This window comes from Neofelis nebulosa, chromosome 1, assembly GCF_028018385.1.
Source record: "Neofelis nebulosa isolate mNeoNeb1 chromosome 1, mNeoNeb1.pri, whole genome shotgun sequence".
Classification (NCBI taxonomy): domain Eukaryota; kingdom Metazoa; phylum Chordata; class Mammalia; order Carnivora; family Felidae; genus Neofelis; species Neofelis nebulosa.
Window position 1 is genome coordinate 127,947,164 of NC_080782.1, and position 24,203 is coordinate 127,971,366.

The following is a 24,203-nucleotide window of genomic DNA, read 5'->3' on the forward strand; positions in this document are numbered from 1 at the left end:
ACCCTGCTCTGAAGCCTGTGCCCTTTTCACAATGACCTACATGGTATTGTGGTCTCAACTGTGTCCCCCATAAGATATGTTGAGGTCCTAACTCCTGGTACCTGGGAAAGGGATCTTATTTGGAAAGAGAGTCTTTGTAGATGCAGTCAAGGTAAAATGAGGTCATACTGGATTAGGATGGCCCTATATCCAATGACTGGTGTCCTTTATGAGGGAAATTTGGACACAGACACAAGGGGAGATGGGAGGGATGCTGCCCAAGCCAAGAGATGCCATGGATCGCCAGGAGCCACCAGGAACTAGGAGAGGCAAGGAACACCTTCTCCTTGAGCCCCCAAGAAGGAGCCTGCCTTCAGAACTGTGACAGAATACACTGGTGTTGTGTTAAGCCACCCAGTTTATGGTGACTTGTTTCAGCAGTCCCAGGACACTCACACATACAGGTGGGTTGGATGGCTGATTGTGTGGGTGAAGGGAGTCGACACAAGAATGAAGGCTTGCGGAGCCTCATGAGCAGTTTATGGGGAGAGTCTCCCTGCAGGGGCTGGGTCTCCCTAGACCTTACCCTTCCTGCCATCCAGAAGTGTTGGCCCAGAGGCTCTCCCATGTCTGAGTCTTGCCCGCCTAGGCCCTGGCTCCACTTCACCAGTGGGTTCTGGATTTAAGGAGGCCAGGTATGTCCCCACCTACTCTCCAGAGGGGCTTATGCTGTCCCTCGGCCACCGTCTCGGCATCTGTTCTGGAGTCAGTGGTAGCCCCACGTCGTGCCATGATCAAGGTTAATCTTCAGACTCTGATGGAAAAGACAAAGCTGCCCTTGGCAGATCCCTTCCTCCTGGCCTGCTCTTCCCCCTGGCAAATACCCCTCTGCCTGTCAGAGAAGGTTCCACCATGAAGTCACAAGGCCTGCTGCCAGGCAAGAAAGCCAGATGGCACCGTTACCAAGGAGACCCCTGCCCAAGCACCCAACACCTGTGATCATCACCTGCCTCTTAATTCAGCTTAATCCAGATCTCCCCCCTGGGACTTGCGGGATACAAAGGGAGGGCTGGCATCTTCTGGAATCAGAACAGCTCTCCATGACAGATCCAGTGAGCTCACTCAAGGACTTGTGCCCAGAGACTCAGTGCCTCAGCGCCTCAGCAGCCTCCCCAGGAAGGTGAGGGGGCACCCCAAGGATTCATGCTGTTGTCTCAGGCTGTCTAGACCGCTCCGTACCTGAGTGCTTCAGTCCCCTTGGGTTTCTACTCTTGCCACTTGACTTTAGCCCCCTCTCCTCTGTGGGTCTTTCCCAGTCACTTGAGAGCACAGAGTGAGACACAAAGCCTAATGCCCACTTTCCCCCACAGAGCCACCCTTCCCAGCTCTGTCCCAGGCCTGATGGTCCCGCACAGAGGGAAGAGACCAGCCTTTGTTGTCACCTCCCAAGAATCAGCTGCTGCACTGGGCGTTTCCCCACATGCAGCCCTCTCCACAGACCTTCAAGTTAGAAATAGTACCACTGTTGTGCCGTGTTACAGACTGGAGAGCTGAGCCTCCGCTAGGACGGCCTTCAGAGGTAGTCTTTAGCCTTAGGGCTGGAGACTGGAGAACCCCAGCCGAGGGCCACAAGGCCCTGGTATCTCCAGGACCTCAAGCTTCTCCATTGCTGGATTCCAAGCACAGTGTGACCCAGCAGGGCTCCTCGGGAAGGCCCCGGACCCCCCACCCCTACCCCGGGGCCATTAAAGCTTGCTTTTCTTGTTTTATAGAATTAACTCTTTAATCCATGTGGAATGTATGTTTTGTAAGTGTTAACAGATAAGGCTCTAATTTTATTTTATGAGTTATATGTGTTGATTCAATATCATTTATGAATAATGGATCTCTCCACCAACCTGATTTGAAAAGCCAGAGTAACCACATTTGAGATTGTAACTATTTTAAACTCCAGTCAGTTTCTCTAATTTGTTTATTGCTCTGTCCCTCTTTGTCTCTTTTGGTACCAATTCCATACATTATACATTTATTTATTTATTTATTTATTTATTTATTTATTTATTTATGCTTGTTTGTTTGTTTTTGAGAGAGAGAGAGAGAGAGAGAGAGAGAGACAGAGTGTAACCGGGGGAGGGGCAGACACAGGAGAGGGAGACACAGAATCCGAAGCAGGCTGCAGGCTCTGAGCTGTCAGCACAGCGCCCAACGCAGGGCTCAAACCCATGAACTGCAAGATCATGACCTAAGCTGAAGTCAGATGCTTAACCAACTGAGCCACCCAGGCACCCCTATTTACTTATTTATTAATAAGTAGGCTCCGGGGTGCCTGGGAGGCTCAGTCGGTTGAGCATCCAACTTCAGCCCAGGTCACGATCTTACAGTTTGTGAGTTCGAGCCCCACGTCAGGCTCTGTGCTTGGAGCCTGGAGCCTGCTTCTGATTCTGTGTCTCCCTGTCTCTGCCCCTCCCCTGTTCGCGCTCTGTCTCTGTCTCTCTGTCTCTGCCTCTCTCAAAAATAAACATTAAAAAAAAAAAATAAGTAGGCTCCGTGCCCGATGCGGGGCTTGAACTCATGACTCTGAGATCAAGAGTCACATGCTCTACCCACTGAGCTGCCCAGACACCCCCTTATACAGCCATATTTAAAAAAATCAGCTTTATTGAGGTCTAGTTTATATACATTATAAAGCATATCATTCACAACCTAAAAATCCATGTAGCAACTCCAAAATTAATATACAGAAATGCCTCTCTTCACGTAGTACCCCCCGCACCGGCCTTCCAGCCCCAAGCAACAACTGATTTGCGTTTTGATGCCAGAGATTCATTTTTTGTGTGCTAGAATAAATGGAATCACACAGTACGTAGTTTTGTGCGCAGCTTCCTGTTTTCAGCATTTTGTTTTTAAGATTCATCCACGTTGGCGGCATTCTGTTTGCACCTTTCTACACCACAGTGTGTTTGTCGATTCATTGGTGGACCGTTGGGTTGTTTCCATTAGCAATTAGGCTGCTGGGGCACGGTAGTGTACGAGACAGTGGGGGCAAAGTTTTCGTTTCTCTTCGGTAAGCACTCACGATGTGAATAGCTTGATCACACGGTAAGCATGTGTTTACGAAGCTGACGCACTGATTCCCAAGCCAGGTTGCGCCCTTTTATGTTCCCAGGGGCAGTGTGTGAAAGATGGAGTTTCTCTCCATCACTTTAAAAGTTCTGCCATTCTGGTGGGTATGTATGAGGACAGCATTATGGTTTTAGTTTACGATAACGACTCATGATGTTGAGCATCTTTTCATGTGCATATCGTCAATTCATACACCTTCATCTGTTAAGTGTTTGAATCTTCTGCGTATTTCACAACTTTATTGTTATAAACTACAACAAACCGCATATATGCAAAGTATGCAATTTGCCCAGTTTTCACATATGTACGCACCTGGGAAACCATCACCACAATCAGGATACCAAGTATTTTTATCAGTCCCCCAAATTTCCTGATGCACCTTTGTAATCTGTCCCTCCCATGTCCAGGCAACCACTTGATCTGCTCTCTGTCACTATAGATTATTCTGTATTTTCTAGAAATTTACATAAATGGAATCATACACCAGATACTTTAACTTTTTTCTTAATTTAAGAGAAAGAGAGAGAGGACATGGGGGAGAGGGGGACAGGGGAGGAGAGAGAGAATTTTAAGCAGGCTCCACACTCAGCACAGAACCTGATGTGGGGCTCGATCCCACGATCCTGGGATCATCACCTGAGCCAAAATTGAGAGCTGGACGCTCAAATGAATGAACCACCCAGATGCCCCTACTTTGACTTGTCCTACACAGCATAATATTTGCGAGATTCCTTTATGTTTTTGCATGTACCAATAGTTTGTTCCTTTTTTCTTACAGAGTGCTGTTTCACTATATGGATGTATCACAATCCTTATTCCACAATATGTAGCGTGTCATGTTTTTCCAGCTATTTTGATGGTATTTAGCTTTCATTTTCAGCCATTTATAATGTGTCTAGGCATGGTTTCCAATGACCTTATCCTTTGGGGGTTTGCAGAGCCTCCAGAATATATCAGTTTACATCTTTCACCAAATCTTGGAAGGCTTATTTCTTCCAATGTTTTTTTGCAGTTGATTTTTCCTCTCCTGCTGGGACTCCAGTGACACCTCTGAGGGACCACCTAGCCCCTGTTTCTGGGCTTCCACCCTGAGGAGCATGGACTCATGTGGGGGCTGGTCTAGAACCTTGCTGTTTGGATGGGGTGGGGGCTGGGCACAGGAACCGAGCTGCAATGGCAGTGGGGGTTGTTGGAGAATCTCTGGAGCTGGGAGTTCTTCCTGGGCCTTCTAACTATCCCTTTTATGGCTCTTGCCTCTTCCTGATGTTTGTGACCCTAAGAACCATCTGCCCCTCTCCAAGCCAGTGTCCCACTGAAGTCACAGGGCAGACTGGGTACAAGATCTTTGGGCTCTCCCCTCCCTGGAGTGGCTCCAGGACCTCCCATGGTGGGGTCAGACCTAGATGCCTACCCTTCCTGACCTGTCTGTGCCCAGTCCCTCAGCATTGCCCCTTTCTTCTCCATGACACATCCTTGATGCCTTCTCTATCAAATTAAAAAGAAAAAAATTAAATTTGACTAACCTTTAAAAATTTAAATATATTTTCCCACAGGTCCCTGGTGCTCTGCTCATTTTTTTCTAATTTTCTTTTCTCTCTGTTCTTCAGATTGCATAATTTCTATTCATCTATCTTGAAATTTATAGGTTTTTCCGCCCTCTCTTCATCACCAAGCTGCTATTGAAATCAGTAAATTTTTTAAATTCCGATTTTGTATTTTTCAGTCCTAACATTTCCATCTGGTTCTTTTTTATAGGTCCTGTGTCTACGCTGAGAACTTCTATCCTTTTATTCATTCCAAATGTGTTTTTCTTGACCTAATGGAGCACAGTTATAATAGCTTCTTTGAACTCTTGGTTTGATAATTGCAATGCATGGGCCACCTTGGCATTGGCATTTATTGTCTCTTCCTTGGAGAAGTGGCCACATTTTCCTGGTTCTTTGTATGTTGGCTAATTTTGAATTGTCCCAGACATTGTGAATGTTATGTTGTGTAGACTTTGGGTCCTGTAAATAATCCTCCAGAGAAGTCTATATTTTTGTTCTAGCAGACAATCAACTGGGTTAGATTCAAGCTGCGTGTTCTGTCTTGCCTTCCGTACGTAACGACTCAAATCTCAGTTCAGTTCTCTAAGCCTGCTCTGTATTGGCTTGACTCTGTTCTTGAGCATGAATTATTTAGTGATTAGGCTAAAAAGACACATGCACATGGTTTAAAGCTCAGTTTGGTTTTCAAAGCTTGGCTGTGCTGGTTTGGGTCTGTCCCATTCAGGCAGAGCTCAGAGGTTAGGCCATCCGTGTGCACTGATTCACAGAATTAAGAGACCACTTTCCTGGCTCTCTCTCCTCCTGGATTCCTTCCACACTCTGCGTCCTCCCAGGGCCCCCCTTCTGCCACTGCTGCATTGTTGCTGTGCAAGTGGAGCCTGCCCTCTGGGTAAAGCCAAGAGACTGCGAGAGACAGGGACAAAGACAGAGACAGAGAGAGACCGAGAGAGAGAAGATGGGAAAGTTCCCCCTGCATGGATCACTTGTCTAGAAGCGTCATCTCCACAATCTGTTTTTGTTTACTTTTTAGAGTTCTCCGGTAGTTGGATTTTTAATATGGCTCAAAGCTTTTGTTATAATTAGTGGGAGGAGTTGACTAAGTGAGCTTACGCTGCTACCATGCCAACACTGGAAGCTCCTTTCCCCCACTTTTAATAAAGTTTTTTGTCTTCTTATTGTTATGTTGTAAGAGCTCTTTATATATACTGGATACAAGTCCTTTGTCAGAAATATGTATTGTGAATATTTTCTACCGGGCTATGCCTTGACTTCAATCTTGTTAACAATGTCTTTCTAGGAAATTTTTTTCATTTTGAGGAAATCCAATTTGCATTTCTCATTTGGGCTTTTGGTATCCGAAGAAACACGTGCTTATCCTAAGACTGTGATGATTTCTTCCTATGTTTTCTTCTAGATGTTCTATACCCTTACCTTTTATGTTTAGGTCTCCTATAATTGTTTTTGAGTTAATTGATACGGTTTGAGGTAGGCATCAGGATCTATTTTTCCATTTAGATCTCCACTATGTCAATGTCATTGGTTGAAGACTTTTCCTGTTTCTCATAATCAGTACTATACGCACAGGTCCATTCATCCTGGCCTCTCTGCTCTGTCCAACTGACCAATACTGTGGCATTTTCTTGATTACTGTGATCAGTGTTTCTCAATTTTGGCACTATTGACAGTTTGAGCCAGATTACTCTTTGATGTGGGAGCTGTCCTGTGGACAGCTGCAAATTTACTCTATGCCTTGAAATCAGCTAGGGTAGTTTGCCAATTTTGTTTTTTTTCAAAATATACTTTAACATTTAAAAAATACATTAAATAGTTCACTGGTGCCCGGGTGGCTCAGTCAGTTAAGTGTCTGTCGGACTTTAGCTCAGGTCATGATCTCGCGGTTCCTGGGTTTGAGCCCTGTGTTGGACTCTGTGCTGACAGCTCGGAGCCTGGAGCCTGCTTCAGATTCTGTGTCTCCCTCGCTCTCTGCCCCTCCCCACTTCTGTGTGTGCGCGTGCGCTCTCTCTCTCAAAAATAAAGATTAAAAATTTTCAAAAAAAATACATTAAATATTTTAAAAATTTTAAATAAATATTAAATAATATTAAATATTTAATCTTAACACATTATTCATATTAAATACTTTTCAAAAGCCTATGTCCACACTTTCATAGAAATTTATGTTGAATTTATCTCTAAATTTCAAGCTTTTTGCACTTTCTTTTTTTAGTTAGTAAAATCTACCCCTTCGATAGTTTGCAGAACTATGAATTTTAACCAATCATACCATCAAGTAACCACCACCTTAATCAAGATAAAGACCAGTCCAATTACTCCCCAAATTCCCTTTTGCCCAGTGGTGTGCTGGTAAACCGATTCTCAAAAACAAACAAAGAAGACAACACAACTCAGCCTTGACTGTTGGCTCATTTCCCTGGTGTCAACACTCCCACCCTGGCCAGTTTCAAACTGCTGACACGGCATCACTAAATGTTCAGTTGGGAAGAGAGGTGCGGACTGGGCACCTGTAAGCTGCTTCTTAGGGCACCACTCACTGTGTCCTTCAGTTGAAAACCCTTCTCGCCTCTATTTAACCTCCAGTCTTTCTGTCCCTGTGGTTTTGCCTTTCCCCAAACTCACATAAGTAGAATCGGATGCAAGTTCCAGTCTCCCATCCTCTAGAACATAGATCTCTGCCTTCTGGACTACCAGAGGCCACCGAGTCTGCACCAGTGTCCCTTCTGGCTGCATTCTCAATCAGGCAGAAAGCCGGGGGCCGGGGGGGCGGGGGTTTAGGGCCCATTTCATTTGTTCCCTTTCCCTCCTAGATCACTGTCCAGAACTTTCTGTTTTCCACCGTCTTCAAATAGTGGCTTCCTATTTTATCCAGTTTTCTAGTTGTTCACAGTGGGAGAACAACTAATACCAGCAGTATCGATGTGATTAGAAGCATAAATCGCTGTAACCAGTTTTTAATAGTCACATTTATTTCAGTGGTCACTCTAGGCCGGGATCCATGGTAGTCATTTTTTGTTGATTACTTTATGTCCTCTTAAGAATCCTATCAGCGAGGTACCATTATTACCCCTTTGTAAAGATAAGGAAAGGAGGTTTAAAGAGGGCAATAAAAGACCACCAGTAAATGGCAGGGCTGGAATTCAAATTTAGGCAGCCGGATTCTGAGGCCAAAGTATTTAATCACTTTGCCATTGAAAATTATTTTATATTGAGGAGGGCACCTTCTGGGATGAGCACTGGGTGTTGTATGGAAACCAATTTGACAATAAATTTCATATTAAAAAAAAAAGAAAAAAAAAGAAAATTATTTTAGGTGACCATGTGATCAGTTTTTATTTTAACAGCAAATACATTTGATTTACTGCATATTAGAAAAAATATAATTGTCCCATCAAAGCCATGATTTTTCAGGTATTTCTGCCTGGGACAAGACTAAGGTAGACTGTTTTTCAATAAAATGCTGAGTCTCCTTGCATACTGATCACAAGCTGTCATCAGGTACAGCAAAAACACACAGGTGACGTGAGAACACCTGCGCTCCAGGCCACACGTACTACACTTCACCCCTTCCAGTTTGGCCCCTGCGTCCATGTGCCTCTGTAGATGTGGATGACTGTAACTCATTTTACATAAAAGGACTCAGGCGTCACAATGTTCACTCCATATGTGCTGGACTTAGCCCATCCCTTTCAGTATAGTCTTTTTTTTAATGTTTTATTTTTGCGCGCGCAAGAGAGCACTAGTGAGGGTGGGGTAGAGAGACAGAGAGACAGATGATCCGAAGTGGGCTCTGCACTCAGAGCAGTGGGCCCGATGCGGGGCTCGAACTCACAAACCTTTGAGATCATGATTTGAGCTCTAGTCGGACGCTCAACCAACTGAGCCGCCCAGGTGCCCCTCCATATAGTTTAAAGCCAGCCCCTCTGGCCTTTCCGTGGGGGTTGGTGCTCCTCCCCAGGTGCAAGAAGTTTCAGGCGACTTCTAGAGGGCCCCCTCCTCACAGCTGCTGTGCCACTTACTCTAACTGTAGCTTAAGCATCTGGCTCAGCAGAGCCTCTACCACTGGGGACCCATCCCCTGGGGGCTGCCGCCAGTTCATGAGGCATGGGCCTTCTGTGGCTTCACTGCATATCCCCTCTCGATCCCCACACTCGTGGACCAGCTGGTACGACGGGGCCCAGAGATGCGGACTGACTTTTCTGGAGTCACAGAACGTGGAGCGAGGACCGGGTACTGAGCACTGCGCCTAGGAAGCACCTGCAATATACCCTCCCCTGTAACCCTCACAATCCCGGGGGCAGGGATTCAAATCTCTGTTCTGGAGATGTGGCACGTGAGGCCAGTGTGGCTGAGTGTCTTGTTCCAGGTCCCTTTGGCCCTTCAGCCTGAGCTTTTAGCCCCTGTCGTCCGGTAGGAGTACGCTCGCTGCCCGGGCAATCCAGATGAGGAAGCAGAGATTTGAGAAGGCGGGGTGACCAGCGAAGCCACCCGCAGGAGGCACAAGGGCCCAGGCTGCAGGCAGAGTGACTCTGTCCCACCAGGGAATGTACATGAGGAACAAATGCCCTTGCAATGTCCCTGCTGAGGACACAAAGCATGGACAAGGCCCAGGGTGCAGAGGCCACATGGGGACCTCGCGCTTGACGAGAAGTCAGACTAAAATCTGGAGCTCAACCACTAGGCGGATTCTGTGTCAACTGCCAACCTTGTTTTCTTTGCTGGGAAAAAACAACGTCCACTCCCTGGGTGCTCCTGCTGCCAAAATGGCTCTTTGTGTTTTCCTCCTCAGGCCAGGCCAGGAGTGACACCTTTATCACCTGGAGGCTGCCCCCAGGGTTTGCTGCTCTGTGGGGGGGTGGGGGAGGGGAAACAGATGCCCTGAGGGTCCCTCCAGGGGTGGAACTTGCCTCCTGCCTCTGGGAAGCCCTCCCCCAAGCTTCTAGTGTCTTCTGACCTCTCTCAAGATGTTCTCATCTTCTTTTGTCTTCCAGGGAAAAGCTCCAGTACAGTTGATATTCTAAGCCACCTCAGGGCAGGAGCATGCCAAGTTTCGTAGGGCCTTTTCAAGATGTAATAATCATCCAGTACTTTTTATGTCGTTTATCTCTTCCCACAAGGATTGATGATGTGTTTAATTTCCCCTTTGAGCCAGGCCACCAGGTGAGCAGGTCACCCACCCTCTGTGCAATCCAGAGAAGTCTGCAGTTGTCAGGACAGACCTTCACTTACAAGGACTGTCTGCTTTACAACACTGGCAAACCAAAGACACGCATTTACAGACAGCAGTCCCGGGAATGGTACCAGGGCCACTTGAGAGTGTTGTAGCTCTTCCTGGAGAGCCTGGCTCTCTCCCACCCTCACCTCCCTGCCCACTCTGGTCTCCACACCTCTTTGCCTATCAGCATCATCTGCACTGCACCCCCTGTCCCTCCCTCCCCCCCCGCCCCAGGGCCTCTATGTCACCTATTAGCTATTTCTTCTCCAGGATCTACATGTGACCCTGACCTCCAGCCACGCTCATTCTGACACTTAAAACTCTGATCCTGGACAATTGCAGTCCCTTCCCTTCCAGCTGGTTCCGACCTTCAGATGCTCCCCTGCCAACCACACATGTTGCCAGACATCTCCTCCTAAAATTCTAATTTTTTCCTATCGCTTCATTGCTCAAAAACCTTTGGTGGGTCCCTCTGGTTTAAGAAAGCAAATCCAGGGGCGCCTGGGTGGCTCGGTCGGTTGAGCGTCCGACTTCGGCTCAGGTCATGATCTCGCGGTCCGTGAGTTCGAGCCTCGCGTCGGGCTCTGTGCTGACTGCTCAGAGCCTGGAGCCTGTTTCGGATTCTGTGTCTCCCTCTCTCTCTGCCCCTCCCCTATTCATGCTCTGTCTCTCTCTGTCTCAAAAATAAATAAACGTTAAAAAAAATTAAAAAAAAAAAAAAAAAAAAAAAAGGAAAGCAAATCCAAACCATACAGTCTGGTGCCCCAGGGCTTTTACAATCTAGCTGCCTCTCTACTATGCAAAGCAAATTTCCCCTCAGCCACCCTGGATTTGGCAAAGCCCCTAAAAGCTGGCACGTTGCCCTATTGTGCTTTTCTTGACGTGGGGCAATGCTCCCGCCTGAGCAAGCCCGCAGCCTTCTCCCAAGACACGGCCCAGGTGGCCACGGGTGCTATATTCACTTCCTAGGCCCAACTAACACAAGACCCCAGACTGAGGGGCTTAAACACTGAAATTTTATCTTCTCACAGTTCTGGAGGCTGAGCCTCCCCCTGGTCTGTGCGCGGTCTTCCCTCTGTGTGTATGTCCTTCTCTCTTATAAACACACCAGCATCTTAGAATAGGGCCCATCCTAATGACCTCATTTTACCTTAGTTACCTCTGTAAAGAAATCTTATCTCCAAACAGGGTTACATTCTGAGGTGCGAGGGGTTAGGGCTTTAACACACAGATTTTAGGGGACACAATTTAGCCTATAAAGTCCTCTGAGGTGGGCTCTAGAAATTCTAGATCCTCTTCTCCATCCTCAGACTTAGTCTTTGGCTTCCTCTCAGCCAAGGGTTGGAGGGATTCTCACCTTGCTTTGCTTTCTGTTTGTTTGGGTTGTGAGGTGTTCAGCCCTCTTCTGTCCCCGCCCCTCAGGCTGTGTTACAGACAGAAGGGCCATGATCTCTCAGGGGCAGGAGCCAGGCCACCTGCTTCAGCTACCAGCCAGGGCTGTTCTGGTGTCTCCTGGTACCCAGCAGGGAGTTTGCCTTGCACCCTCTGGATGCATCCAAATGTGGGTGTTTATATCCCAGCTCTATGACGTGACAGTGTCACTTTGGGGAAGAAAGCCCGAGTCTCCAATCCCTCAGCTGTCATTTGTGGACAAGAACAGCATACGCTTCTTAATTTAGATAGTAAGGGTAAGAATAGTGCCTGGCATATAGTAGCCTGTTCCCAAATGATGGTGATCATTACTGTCACCTCTCCTGTGAGTCCCCAAAGCTCTTCCCAAACTTCCCAGCTTCCAAGATCCAGACAGAGACATGAAGACTGACTTACCTGATGGGATGCCTGGGTGGCTCAGTCGGTTAAGTGTCCGACTTCAGCTCAGGTCATGATCTCACGGTTGATGAGATCCAGCCCTGTGTCGGGCTCTGTGCTGACAGCTCAGAGCCTGGAGCCTGCATCCGATACTGTGTCTCCCTTTCTCTCCACCTCTCCCCCACTTACAGACTCTGTCTCAAAAATAAATAAACATTAAGAAAAAAAAAAAAAAAACAACTAGGGGCACCTGAGTGGCTCAGTCCGTTTAGCGTCTGACTTTGGCTCAGGTCATGATCTCACGGTTCGTGAGTTCGAGCCCTGCGTCCGGCTCTGGGCTGACCACTCAGAACCTGGAGCCTGCTTCAGATTCTGTGTCTCCCTCTGTCTGCCCCTCTGTTGCTTGCACTCTGTCTCTCGAATTTCTCAAAATTAAATACACTTTAAAAAATATTTAAAAAATAATAAAAACTTTAAAAAAAGACTGACTTACCTGTTGCCAATACTCTGGGCATGTGAAACAGGGAACTCTAAAATTTTATATATATATACATACATATATATACACACATATATATATATACACATATATATATATACATATATACATATATGTATACATATATAAAATTTTAGAGTTCCCTGTTTATATGTATATATGTATACATATATGTATACATATATACATATGTATATATGTGTGTGTATGTATATATGAATATATATATAATATAAACATTCTATTATATATAAAAATATATATGTCTCACACTACCCCTTGTACTTATATTTTCTGTGTTTCATTTTAAAATGCTAGTCATGGGATGCCTGGGTGGCTCAGTCAGCTAAGCATCTGACTCTTGATTTTTGGCTCAGGTCAAGATCTCAAAGTTCGTGAGTTCGAGCCCTGGGTTGGCTCTGCGCTGACAGTGTGCAGGTTGCTTGGGATTCTCTGTCTCCCTCTCTCTCTGCCCCTCCCCTGCCTTCTCTCTCTCTCTCTCTCTCTCTCTCTCTCTCTCTGTCAAAATGAAGAAATACACATTTTTTAAAATTAAAAAAAATTAAATTCTAGTCATAAAGCCAATTACCTATTACAGAGATATTTTGTCACTTTAACACAAATTTTAGATAAAATACACTTAAAATTACTTTTAAATGAGATAGAAAAACATCATATACCCTGTGGTTCCCTCAAGACTCTTACATGTAACCTTTAGCAGGGAAAATAGGCATTTTCCTAGTTATCCACAAGGGGGAAGACTGATTCCATTTCTTCTGAAAGGTCTCTCTCCATTGGCTCATCATTAAAGATCATTTCAAACTGGTATTTCTGGGGTGTGTGTGTGTGTGTGTGTGTGTGTGTGTGTGACTATTTCTCTCAAATGAGATTTCCCTATGCGAGGAAGATGCCATTTTTTTTAAGCTGACAACTTACAGATGGCTGTTGGTTTGAAAACATATTTCAAAATCATTTATACACACAATCTCCCTGCAGTCAATCATGGAGAATCCTAACAAATGCTGCATCCAGAATGTAAGAACACTGTGGTTATTCCACCAGAAAGTCAAGCAAATAATTTAAATTCACAGGGATGGAAAAAAAAATCATCTTTTTTCAACATCAAACAGAAAACATTCTCTCTTTGAAAATGTAAATCCCTTAAATGTATTCAAGAATTTTAATAGTCATCCCGGAAGACTATCTTATTACTCTTTGAAGCCCTTAAAGAATTTTTCTTAAAATAGTCACACACTACTCAGGGTGGAGGAGAGAGGCTTTTTTAAGCGACGGTGGAGGTGGAAGGCCCCATGAGTCCCCATGTACCTTTTTCCAGAAAGGGAGAACAGCTTTCAGAGAATCACTAGGCAAAGGTAGGGGTGCGGGGGAAATCTCCTAAGAGCAGGGCACAGGGTCCATTTCTCATCTGTTTTACATCTGGGGTTGGAAACAGGCCTTAGAGCTCTCAACCACAGGGAGAGCCTCCAAGATAGTTAAAAAGCAGAAGAGAACTTGGATCTCCCATCTGTAGTATGCCTGCACCCAAGTTTTGGTCCAGGTGAGGGTGAGGGCAAGCCCAGGTGGTAGGCAAGCCAGAGGCAGAAAGTGGTTTGCCTTTTTTGAGCTAATAACCGAACATTAGACTCAGTTCAAGGAACTGGATCTCCATCTGTGATCAGGAAAACTGAAGAACTGGGTGGCTCAGTCGGCTGAGTGTTGACTCTTGATTTCTGCTCAGGTCACCATCCCAGGGTTGTGGGATTCAGCCCTGCATCCAGGCTCTGCACTGAGTGTGGAGCCTGCTTGAGATTCTCTCTCTCTCTCTCTCTCTCTCTCTCTCTCTCCCTCTGACCTGCTCATTCTCAAGCTCTCTTTAAAAACTCAAAAAACACATAAGAATCAAGAAGATGCCAGCTATTTTACTCACAGAATTTTTTTTCCAAGGAAATGACTGAGGATACTTACAGAGATATGGCTTTTTAACATATCTAGCACAGTGTTGTTTACAACAGGGAAAAGTAAATAAAAAATATTTTTTAAGAAAACTCCCAAATATCCAGTAGCGAGGGATTGGTCTGATAAATGATACTGTATCCACACGAGTAAATATTATGAAACAATTAAAAATTATAACATAGAAATGCATTTGTTGCCATACAAAAACGAGTCTTAATATATTAAGTAAAAGCTTGTTTAAAAAAAAATTTTAATGTTTATTTAATTTTGAGAGAAAGAGAGACAGAGTGCCAGCTGGGGAGGGGCAGAGATAGAGGGAGACACCATTTGAAGCAGTCTTCAGGCTCTGAGCTGTCATACAGCTCGACCCATTCCTCGAACCCATGGACCTCGAGATCATGATCTGAGCTAAAGTCGGATGCTTAACTGACGGAGCCACCCAGGCACCCCAAGACAGCTTGTTAAGAAACAGTATATACAGGATATACATATATATGTATGTATGTTCTCAGTTCTCTTTTTGCTAATTTTTTATTTTCAACTTGTAAAAAAATACTATACAAAATACATGCTAGCTATAGAAAAGTTATATTTTAAAAAAAAGACAGAACCCCAAATTCCTGTCAAAATACCAGCAAGATATTTTGTAGATATAGGTAAGATGATTCTAAAATATATACAGAAAGACAAAGGAACTAGAATGGCTAGCATAATTTTTGAAAAAGAATAAAATGGAAAGCATCATTCTACCTGATTTCAAGATTTAATGTGTACCTACAGCAGTCAAGATTATGTGGGATAGGTGGAGACACAGAGATACCCAGAAAAAGATACACACGAGTATGCCTGACTTTTGATGAAAGTGTAAAAGCAAATCAACGGAGAGAAGATAGTATTTTCAACAAATGGTGCCAGAGAAATTGGACATCTGTGGGGGAAAAAAATATCCTCAACCTGTCTTATACCTTATGTGAAAATTAACTCAGAACAGATCACAAACTTAGATGTAAAATGTAAAACTATAAAATTTTTAGGAAAAGAAAAACTAGGAGAAAATCTTTAGGGCCAGGAAATATTTCTCAGCTATAACATCAAAAGCACAATACATAAAAGGAAAAATTGATAAACTAGACTTCATTAAGAACTTGTGCTCAGAAAAAGACTCTGCAAGAGGCTAAAAAACAAGTTACAGAGTGGGAGAAAATAGCTGCAAAGCACATATGGGACACAGGACCAGTATCTAGACCATGTAAATAACTTGCAAAACCAAGCAGTAAAAAAATCCAGAGAGTCCAACTAGGAAAAGGACACCTCATTCATATGACCAATAAGCATAGGAAAAGATGTTCAACATTATTAGCCATTATGAAAATGTAAGTTGCATCACGATGAGATACCACTAAACATCTGTCAGAATAGGTAAAATAAAAAATAGTGACAACACGAAAGGCTGGTGAAGATGTTCAGAAACTGGATCACTCACTCATACGTTGCTGGTGAGAAAGTAAAATAGGACATTCACTCATGAAAATGGTCTCTTGAAAAACGAAACATGCAACTACCAGAGAACCCAGCAATGGCACTCCTGTGCATTTATCCCAGAGAAATGAAACCAAAATCTATAGAAGAGTGTATGTAGCAGTCACATTCATAGGAGCCAAAAACTGGAAACAACATGGATTTTCTTCAGTGGGTAAAAGGTTAGACTGTGGTATGTCCATACCTCGGAAAACTACTCAACAGTAAAAAGGAAAGAACCACTGACATGCACAACCATCTGGATGATGCTCAGGAATTATGCTAAGTGGAAAAAGCCAATCCTAAAAGGTTATGTCCTGTGTGCTTCCTTCTCTGTAACATTCTTGAAATGACAAACTTCTAGAAATGGAGACATTTAGTGGTTGCAAATAGTTAAGGAGGGTTAGAAGCAAAAGGGAGGCGGGTATGACTATAAAGGGGACACATGGGGGATCCTGTGTGGTGATAGAAATGTCTGTATCTTGACTATCAAGGTCAAGATACTTGTGGTCTTGCACAATAGTTTTCCAAGATGTTACCCCTGGAAGAAGCTGGGTTAAGGGTATGCAGGGTCTCTCTGTATTATTCCTTAAAACTGTATGTGAATCTATAGTGATCAAAATTAAAAGTTTCATTAGGGGGAATGTAAACTGGTGCAGCCACTCCGGAGAACAGTATGGAAGTTCCTCAAAAAATTAAAAACAGAGCTGCCCTACAACCCAGCAAAGGCACTACTAGGTATTTATCCAAAGGATACAAAAATGCTGATTTTGTATCCAAAGGATACAAAAATTGGGCACATGCACCCCAATGTTTAATAGCAGCGCTATCAACAATAGCCACAGTATGGAAAGAGCCCAAATATCCATCGACAGATGAATGGATAAAGAAGATGTGGTGTATACACACACACACACACACACACACACACACACACACACACACACACACAAGGGAGTATTCCTCGGCAACCAAAAAGAATGAAATCTTGCCATTTGCAACAACGTGGATGGAACCAGAATGTATTATGCTAACCAAAATAAGTCGGGCAGAGAAAGACAAATATCATATAATTTCATTCCTATGTGGACTTTAAGACACAAAACGGATGAACATAGGGGAAGGGAGGGAAAAATAAGATAAAAACAGAGAGGGAGGCAAACCAGAAGAGACTCTTGAATACAGAGAACAAACTGAGGGCTGCTGGAGGGGAGGTGGGTAGGGGGATGGGTTACATGGGTGATGGGCATTGATGAGAGCACTTGCTGGGATGAGCACTGGGTGTCATCTGTAAGTGATGAATCACTAAATTCCACTCCTGAAACCATTAAAACAATAATTAAAAAAAAATTAAAGTGTCATGAGAATAAAAAGGACAGAGATGAGACTGTCCCCAGAAAACTGGCAGAAATGGGCCTGTGTGCTGTGCTGCTTGGGGCTTCATCGAAGGCCTTGCATCCAGCAGGGAGCCCAGATGGGGCAGATGGTGTGTGCCCAGGAGTGCCCCAGCATCCAAGTGACAGCAGGGTGGCAAGAATGAGGGCAATGGCGGGGTCCCCAACAGCCTGTCAGGCTCCTCTGAGCTTCTGAAGGCACAGCCTCCCCTTGTCCTGTTGGCGGTCCTTAGGGGAAGGGGAGGAAACGAGCCAGGGTGGCAGGGGTTCTCCCTAGTCAGTCTGGGCCGGTGGGCAGAGCCAGCCCGGCACCCCTGTCCTGGCACGGCCAGATCCCAGCAGCAGACCTCACTGTAACACGCACCTGGACCAACCCAGCCCACGGGCAGGATAAAACCGTGGCACTGTCTCTTCCCAGGTGAGGTCTGGAGTCAGTGTCCATCAGCAACCAGCAAATGAGTAGGTGCGGCTGGCTCAGGGCTGTCCCTTCCAGAGCAAATGGCCCGTTTAGCTGAGTCCGCAACAAGAGCAGCTTTCTCCAATTAAATAACCACAGGCAGGGGTTTTTTGGTTTTTGTTTTGTTTTGTTTTGTTTTGTTTTGTTTTGTTTTGTTTTGTTTTGCAAACCCTAGCACTCTGCCTAGTAACCAAAAGGTAAACACAACATGATTTATTACTTTTACGAGGTCCAAGAAATGCCACGTTAATTGGCTCTAATGAGGACACAGCTATCAGATGTAAACAAACCATCAGATTGAGGGTACTGAGAGATGGGAGGGAGCGCTGCCTTTTAGAAGAGCTACTGTTTGCATGACAGCACCAGCCACACGCCACTCCCTGCAGCATGCAAACACAGGCAGGAGGGGAAAACAGTAGTGACTGACAGAGGCAAAGGCAGAATACAGTCCAAGTGGATGCTCTGTATTGAGAAGGCCAACAATCCCACTGGGCCGGCTCTCTCGTTGCTTGAAACAGTACCAATCCTGAACCTGAAGAGAACTGCTCCCATCAGTCTTCTTTCTGTTCCTGCAATTCACTCAACAGTCCACCTCAGGGCCTTTGCATCTGCTGTTTCCCCCTGCCCGAATGCTCTGTCCCCAGATCTGGGAAGATGCCCAGGTATCTGCTGGGTCTCAACACTCATGCCTCTTCCTGGGAAGGGCCTTCCCTGACAATTCCCTCCAAGTTGGCTTCCTGCCTCCACTTCTACCCACAGTCCCTACCACATCTCCTCACTGGTGTCCTTCACAGAGCTTACCTTTACTAGTGTATTATCCCTATCATAAAGATAGGAAATGTGTCTCTCATTCCCATTACCTGACACAGAAAGTGTCAATGAATACCCACTGAAAGAATCATAAGTAAAATATCTCCTTTCCTGTAGCAGCTTTAATTCTGGGTTAATTCTGCTCAGGAAAGGTTGTGGTCACAATAAAGGCTCCTCTCAGGGGGTTTTGCTGCCCATGGGAGACTCAGAAAAGCGAAGAGCCTTTACCTTTTAGGAAATCCCTTTGGCAGGAACTTTGCTAAGTCTGACAAGTCCAGTCAGCAGACTGAGGCCAGGCTCAGGGGCCCCGGGGCGGTATCTCTGACATTTCTAAGTCACACTGTTTTCTCTTGCCTCACCCACCCGTGCTGAGCTCAGTCACTGTCTCCTCCCCGGTCTTCTCTCTTGCCCTGTGATACCTATGCGACGGCATCAGCAGTTTCTAAGAACAGAGGAGCTGGGTAATTCTAAAGCCTCTCCCTCAATTTCAGATGTGAAATCACTTCTCCGCAAGAAGGACATAGCCCTGGTCACAAGTCAGGAGACCCAGATTCTAGCCCGGCTGCGTCAATACCTCTCCGTGTGACCTTGGGGGAACTGTGTCCCATGCCTGGAGCCTCTGACCAGGGCACATGGCCTCTCAGCTGCCATCTTATTAGCCAGGCACACCCTATCCTGCCCAGGGTTCTTATGGGATTGAGGAGAGGCCTTCTTTCTCCCCTGGAGAGAGAGGTCCATCGTGGTAAATGCTTTGGACTAAACATTTGCATCCCCCCAACTCATATGCTGAAACCTAATCCCTAAGGTGATGGTAAAAGGAAGTGGAGACTTGGAGAGGTGACTAGATCATGTGAGTAGAGCCCTCATGAGTGGGATCAGTGCCTTTATAAAAGAGACCCCAGAGAGCTCCCTTGTCCCTTCTACCTTGTGAGGATACAGCAAAGCCGGCCCTCTCTAGACACCAACTCTGCCAGCCTCCAGAACGGTGAGAAATAAATCTCCGTTGTTTATAAGCCACTCAGTCTGTGATATTGTGTGATAGCAGCCCAGAGGGACTAAGATAGTAAGGCTCCTTAGACCCCGCGGCCCAACCTAGGGGCTTCAGACCAAACTCTGCCCTGGAGGAAAGGCCCTCACGTGAGGAGCCAGATGGTGTCAAGGCTCCCCCATCTGGAGGCAGGCAGCCTCTGACCCTTGAGAGCTAGGAGATTTTCGACAGTCACTTCAGCATCCTGGGCCTCAGTTTCCTCATCTGTAACTGAGAATAACAACAGCGGCAACTGATGGTATTAGATACAACCAGGATGCAAGACGACATACAGGGCCGGGCACAGGGTAAGCACTCAATAAACAGCAGCCCTGAGTACAACAGCGAGGACGAGGATGATGGAGAAGTTGAGGAGGAAGACGAATTCGCACCCTAACAAAGCAGCAAAAGCAATGACCTCTGGTTATACCCTTGAGCATACTAAAGTATGCTTGCAAGGGTTCTGGGCCTGAGTCTTCTTCGAAAACGAAAGCATTTGTTTATACACGAAGCACACGGAAGGGCTCCCTTCCTGGACCAGTCATGCGCCTGCCCCAAGGAAGCATTTTCACGCCAGATGCTTCTAGAATTCAATAACAGGGACGGATTGCACAAATGACCTCCACGCTTGTTTCCCCGCAGATGTGGGCCCCTACGGGTAATGATGTGATGGCCATGCAGGGGGACAGGAAGTACATTCCAGAAGCCACAACTGAGTGTGAGCCACTAAAAATGATACCTATAAAGACTGTGTAGCAATGCGAGGCGAGGCTTAGGAAATAGGGAGAAACACGGAATACAAAACTGTGTTCCAATTATGGCTGCTTAGAAACACGTTTGCTTGCACACAGGCTAGAGAAGCAAAGATTAAAAACAGCTGATTTGCCTGAGTGATGGCATCGAGGGTGATTAAAAGAACGTTTTTGCCCCGGTTGTTACACTGTGGTCTCTGTCATTTTTTTTACAGTAAAAATGAGCGAGTTAGGATTGCACTGGCGTGTATGTATGTAGGGGTGCTTGGCATTGCCTCCTTCATTCATTCTCCCTCTCTGGTACTCAATCTCTCCCACTTGCTACCGTTCAAAACGGCTCTAGCCAACAGGACCTGTCCAAGAGGGATTTTTGCAAATTTACAGTAGCTCAGAAAAGAGCAAATTGACTAGCCAATGAGAAAAACATTGTTGGGCTTTGTTATCAAGGCTTGTGGCACAACAGGGAGTTTGAAGAGTTTAAGGGCAGGGGGAGCAAGCCATGAAAACATGTATTTGCAAGGAGCCTGATGAATGAGAGAAAGCCTTGACCCCTCAGGTAGAGTCCACTGGGCCCAGCTACTTCATTAGCCACAGGACACCTAGCCAGGAAGGCCTCTCTGGAGAGGGGCAGAGGTTGTGTCGTGAGCAAAGCGGTCACTTGGGGACCTGTGTTCTGGCCCTCGTGGCAGCCAAGGTGGGGAGATGCAGTACTGTAGATAATCACTCACGATGGAAACAACAGCAATGACCCCCATCAATGTCCCGACAGTCGGGGGGGCGGGTCTTGTCCCCCCCCCCCCCCCTTCACTGGGGCCCAGCCAGGCAATACGTCAGCTCAGCTGTGATGCAGTAAGGCTCCGCATGTCTTTGGTCTCTCCCAGGGAGAGTCCGTAAACAGGAATAGTGCATCTCTTCAGGTGAGGAAAGTAAGTCTTCAAAGAAACAAATAACTTACTCAAGGTCAAAGCCACGTGTCCCTGTAAGTGACCGGGTGAGATTCAAGCCCACATCCTGTTCCTGCCTGTTTCCCATAATGAAAATACAGGAAAGGGCAGCCACGTGCCTGACAAGAGGAAGAAAAGAGAAATTGCAGGCAAAATTCCCTCTGCGCTCACACCCCGCTCCCCACAGAGTCCTCAGACAGCAGGTTTACATGGTCAAACTTCCCAGGACGTACCAACTGCTGCTAACAGCATGAGAAGCTTGGGGACAGAAGCACGGAGCTTGCGGTGGATGGAGCAGCAGACAGAGCCCGAGGGCCTGACCCAGTGCTGTTTTCGTGGAGAGCAAACACAGTGAGCCATGTCAGAGATGCAGAAGATAGAAGAGAAAAAACAAAACAAAACAAAGAAACCAGAATCCGGATCCCTGGCTGTTCAATCAGCAGTCGGCACACAGACTCAGGAGATATTCGACTTAAACTTTTGCTCTGCCCTGGGCCTTCTGAAACTGTTGACAGCAGAGGCAAAACCACAATGCTCCATTTCCCACGAGCCTGGGGTCTCAAGCCGTATAGCCTGAACCCTGCTCGGGGGTGCTTTGCGGCTGGCTTGCAGAAGCCCCGCGTGCATGGGCTGGATGCCGTCACTGCTGGTTTTCAGCAACGCATTGTCGCCAGAGCACGTCTAATAATAATCGAAGAGTAATCCTGGGGCATCACAACCGCATCTTCTTGGGCTGCGTCCAGGTTAATGTTCCCAGAGCTCTGGAGTCATCCCTGTCAGTGACCAAGGCTGTCAGCCTGCGGTCGACACCCAATTCTTTGCATCCTTCCCTCCCTTTCCCTAACCCACACCTGCTTTTGAAGTCCCCTCCTCCTGCAGGAACTGTTCCCTTTCTTCCCTTCTCTCTCTCACCTCTTACACTTGGTTCTGGAGAGTGGAACCCTGTAGTTTGCCTTGCAACCAGCTTCAGCTGGGGAATCCTTTTGATGAGCCACACGAGGTGGCCTCCACCGTGCAATCACATGCGAGTGGAACAGCAGTGGTTAAAATGGGGATGGCCGTGCAGAGCCCCCTTACCAGGTTCCCCTGTGCTCCCGGCCCCTCGGGATGCCCCTTCCTCCCAGCAGCCTCTGCACATGCATATGTCCGAGCATGTGCAGATAATCCGGCAGGTCAGTGTCAGAGGGAGGGCCAGAACCTGGGCTTCCCAACAGCAGCCAGAAGCTTCTACCAAATCCACCACCCAGAGGAAACCCCCCCCCCCCAAAACAGTCTCCCTTCCCCACACCATCCTGCTTCACTCCCCACGTTTGTTGGTGTGAGCCCAGCGGTGTCTAGGTCCCAAATGTTATTCTCCTTTTTCCACCCTGGCATCTCTGTGCAGTGGATTGTGGGAGACAATCAGGTGACTAGGATCTGCCAGAATTGTGCCAGGGCTGGGCTGGGCTGGGCAGGGCAGGGGCTTTGGGGCTTCTGGAACCGTCCCTGGGCATCAAACCATTCTGAGGAGCCCAGTGTCATTCAGTACCAGCAAAAAATTCAGTTCCAGCAAATACGGGGCTCACAAGGACCACCGATTCCCATGAAGAGCGGCCTTACTCTTCGGTAAATGTGTTCTCAGCCACACGAGGCTCCCAGGTCACGGGACAGGTCATGCAATTCAGGTGAAGCACACACAAGTGGGTGTCAGAAGCTGACCCTGCTGTCAGCTTTGGGTACCTCTGCACATGTCACCGTCTCCGGGATCTGAGCACCCATCCCCACCTCCCTCGCCTGGTTGCTACACAATCTGCTGTGAGAGGCCCTGCAGAGCGGGACACGCGATTGGAAAGCAAACAGCCATCTCGTGAGGAGCGCAGCTCGGGGGTCCAGACCGCCCTGGGTTTGAGTGTGAACACAGCCAGCTGTGGGGCCTCGGGCACTCAGCGGGCCTGTCCTGGAGCAGGAGACTGGAGGACCACGTCGAGGCCCGGGGCGAGAGTGTGTGAGCTCTGCGTGTGTCCTTTGAATCCCTCAGTACAGGGCCTGGCCTTCAGCACCCAATCCACCAAACCCACTCACAAAGGGCCAGGCCCAGACAGTACTTCCAGGGCCCCCGAGACTTTCAGGCTTGCTTTAAAAGCCTGCCAGCTGGGCCCTGGCAACAGAAGGCTGAGCAAGCAATGGAGATCCTTTCCCCGGGTCCAGGCACCTCAGCCCACTGGGACCCAAAATGTGGAGTCTGTCTTTAAGGCCCCAGGGATGGGTCTGGTCTGGGTAAGTGAATCAGCTCCAGATGGGGGAGGGTCCCCGGGGGGAAAGTGCCCCCACCCCGTATCAGGGAGCTCAGCTGCTACAATGAGAATCCAGAGCCTCTTCTCGGCCCTCCTCAGTGACAGGTGATGCCCTTCAGCCTCTTGTCAGGCCCAGCACTGGAGACCACTGGGCTCTCCCTTGTGCCTCCCCAGTCCTGCTCCCCCAGTACCCCCACCACATTCCTGAGCAGGCCTAGGCATTTCCCTCACTGAAGCTTCTTTATGCTTCCAGATCCGTCCTTATGTAGCAATCTGAGTACCTTCCCTTCCTGCTGCTCCTTTGAAGGGGCACCCCCAGGGGAATGCAGGGAGCATCCTCTCCTGTCCCCCATTGCCTGTCCCCGTCCTTACCCTTGGGGCTCCACAGGGAGGGATGGAATCCAGGTTTCCATTCTTCCCGCCTCTGCTGCAAGCCTGCTCGGCACCCCTGCCTCCAGCCCAGCCTCCAGGACACTGGGACACGCAGATACTTGCTGCCTCTGGTACACAGTGGGCTCATTTACCTCTCTTGTCAGTCAATTTGACTGAAGTTGACAAAGAGACAGTGGGTCTTAAGAAAATCCCAAAGGGCATAATAAATCCTCGACCTGTAAAATGAAAACATGGGCTTTTATTTTGTTTACATTTCTAGTTTCAAATTCGCTATTTTTATTTTTTTTAAGTTGGCTATTTTTTAAATTGTTTTTTAATGTTTTACTTATTTTTGAAAGACAGAGACAGAGAGACAGAGACAGAGCACAAGAAGTGGAGAGGGGCACAGAGAGAGACACACACACAATCTGAAGCTGGCTCCAGGCTCTGAGCTGTCAGCAAAGAGCCCGACGTGGGGATCAAACTCACAAACGGTGAGATCATGACCTGAGC

General features: G+C 46.9%; 1 protein-coding gene and 1 long non-coding RNA gene across 2 annotated transcripts in view; one reads left to right on the forward strand and one right to left on the reverse strand.

Moving 5' to 3' along the window:
• Positions 1-24,203, reverse strand: part of SLC25A48 (solute carrier family 25 member 48) — a 169,501-nt gene that overhangs the window by 55,573 nt on the left and 89,725 nt on the right. The window lies entirely within an intron of this gene.
• LOC131515319 (uncharacterized) lies at positions 957-1,746 on the forward strand. The gene is made up of 2 exons (XR_009263561.1): positions 957-1,159; positions 1,350-1,746. It is a non-coding gene; the product is annotated as an uncharacterized LOC131515319 (long non-coding RNA).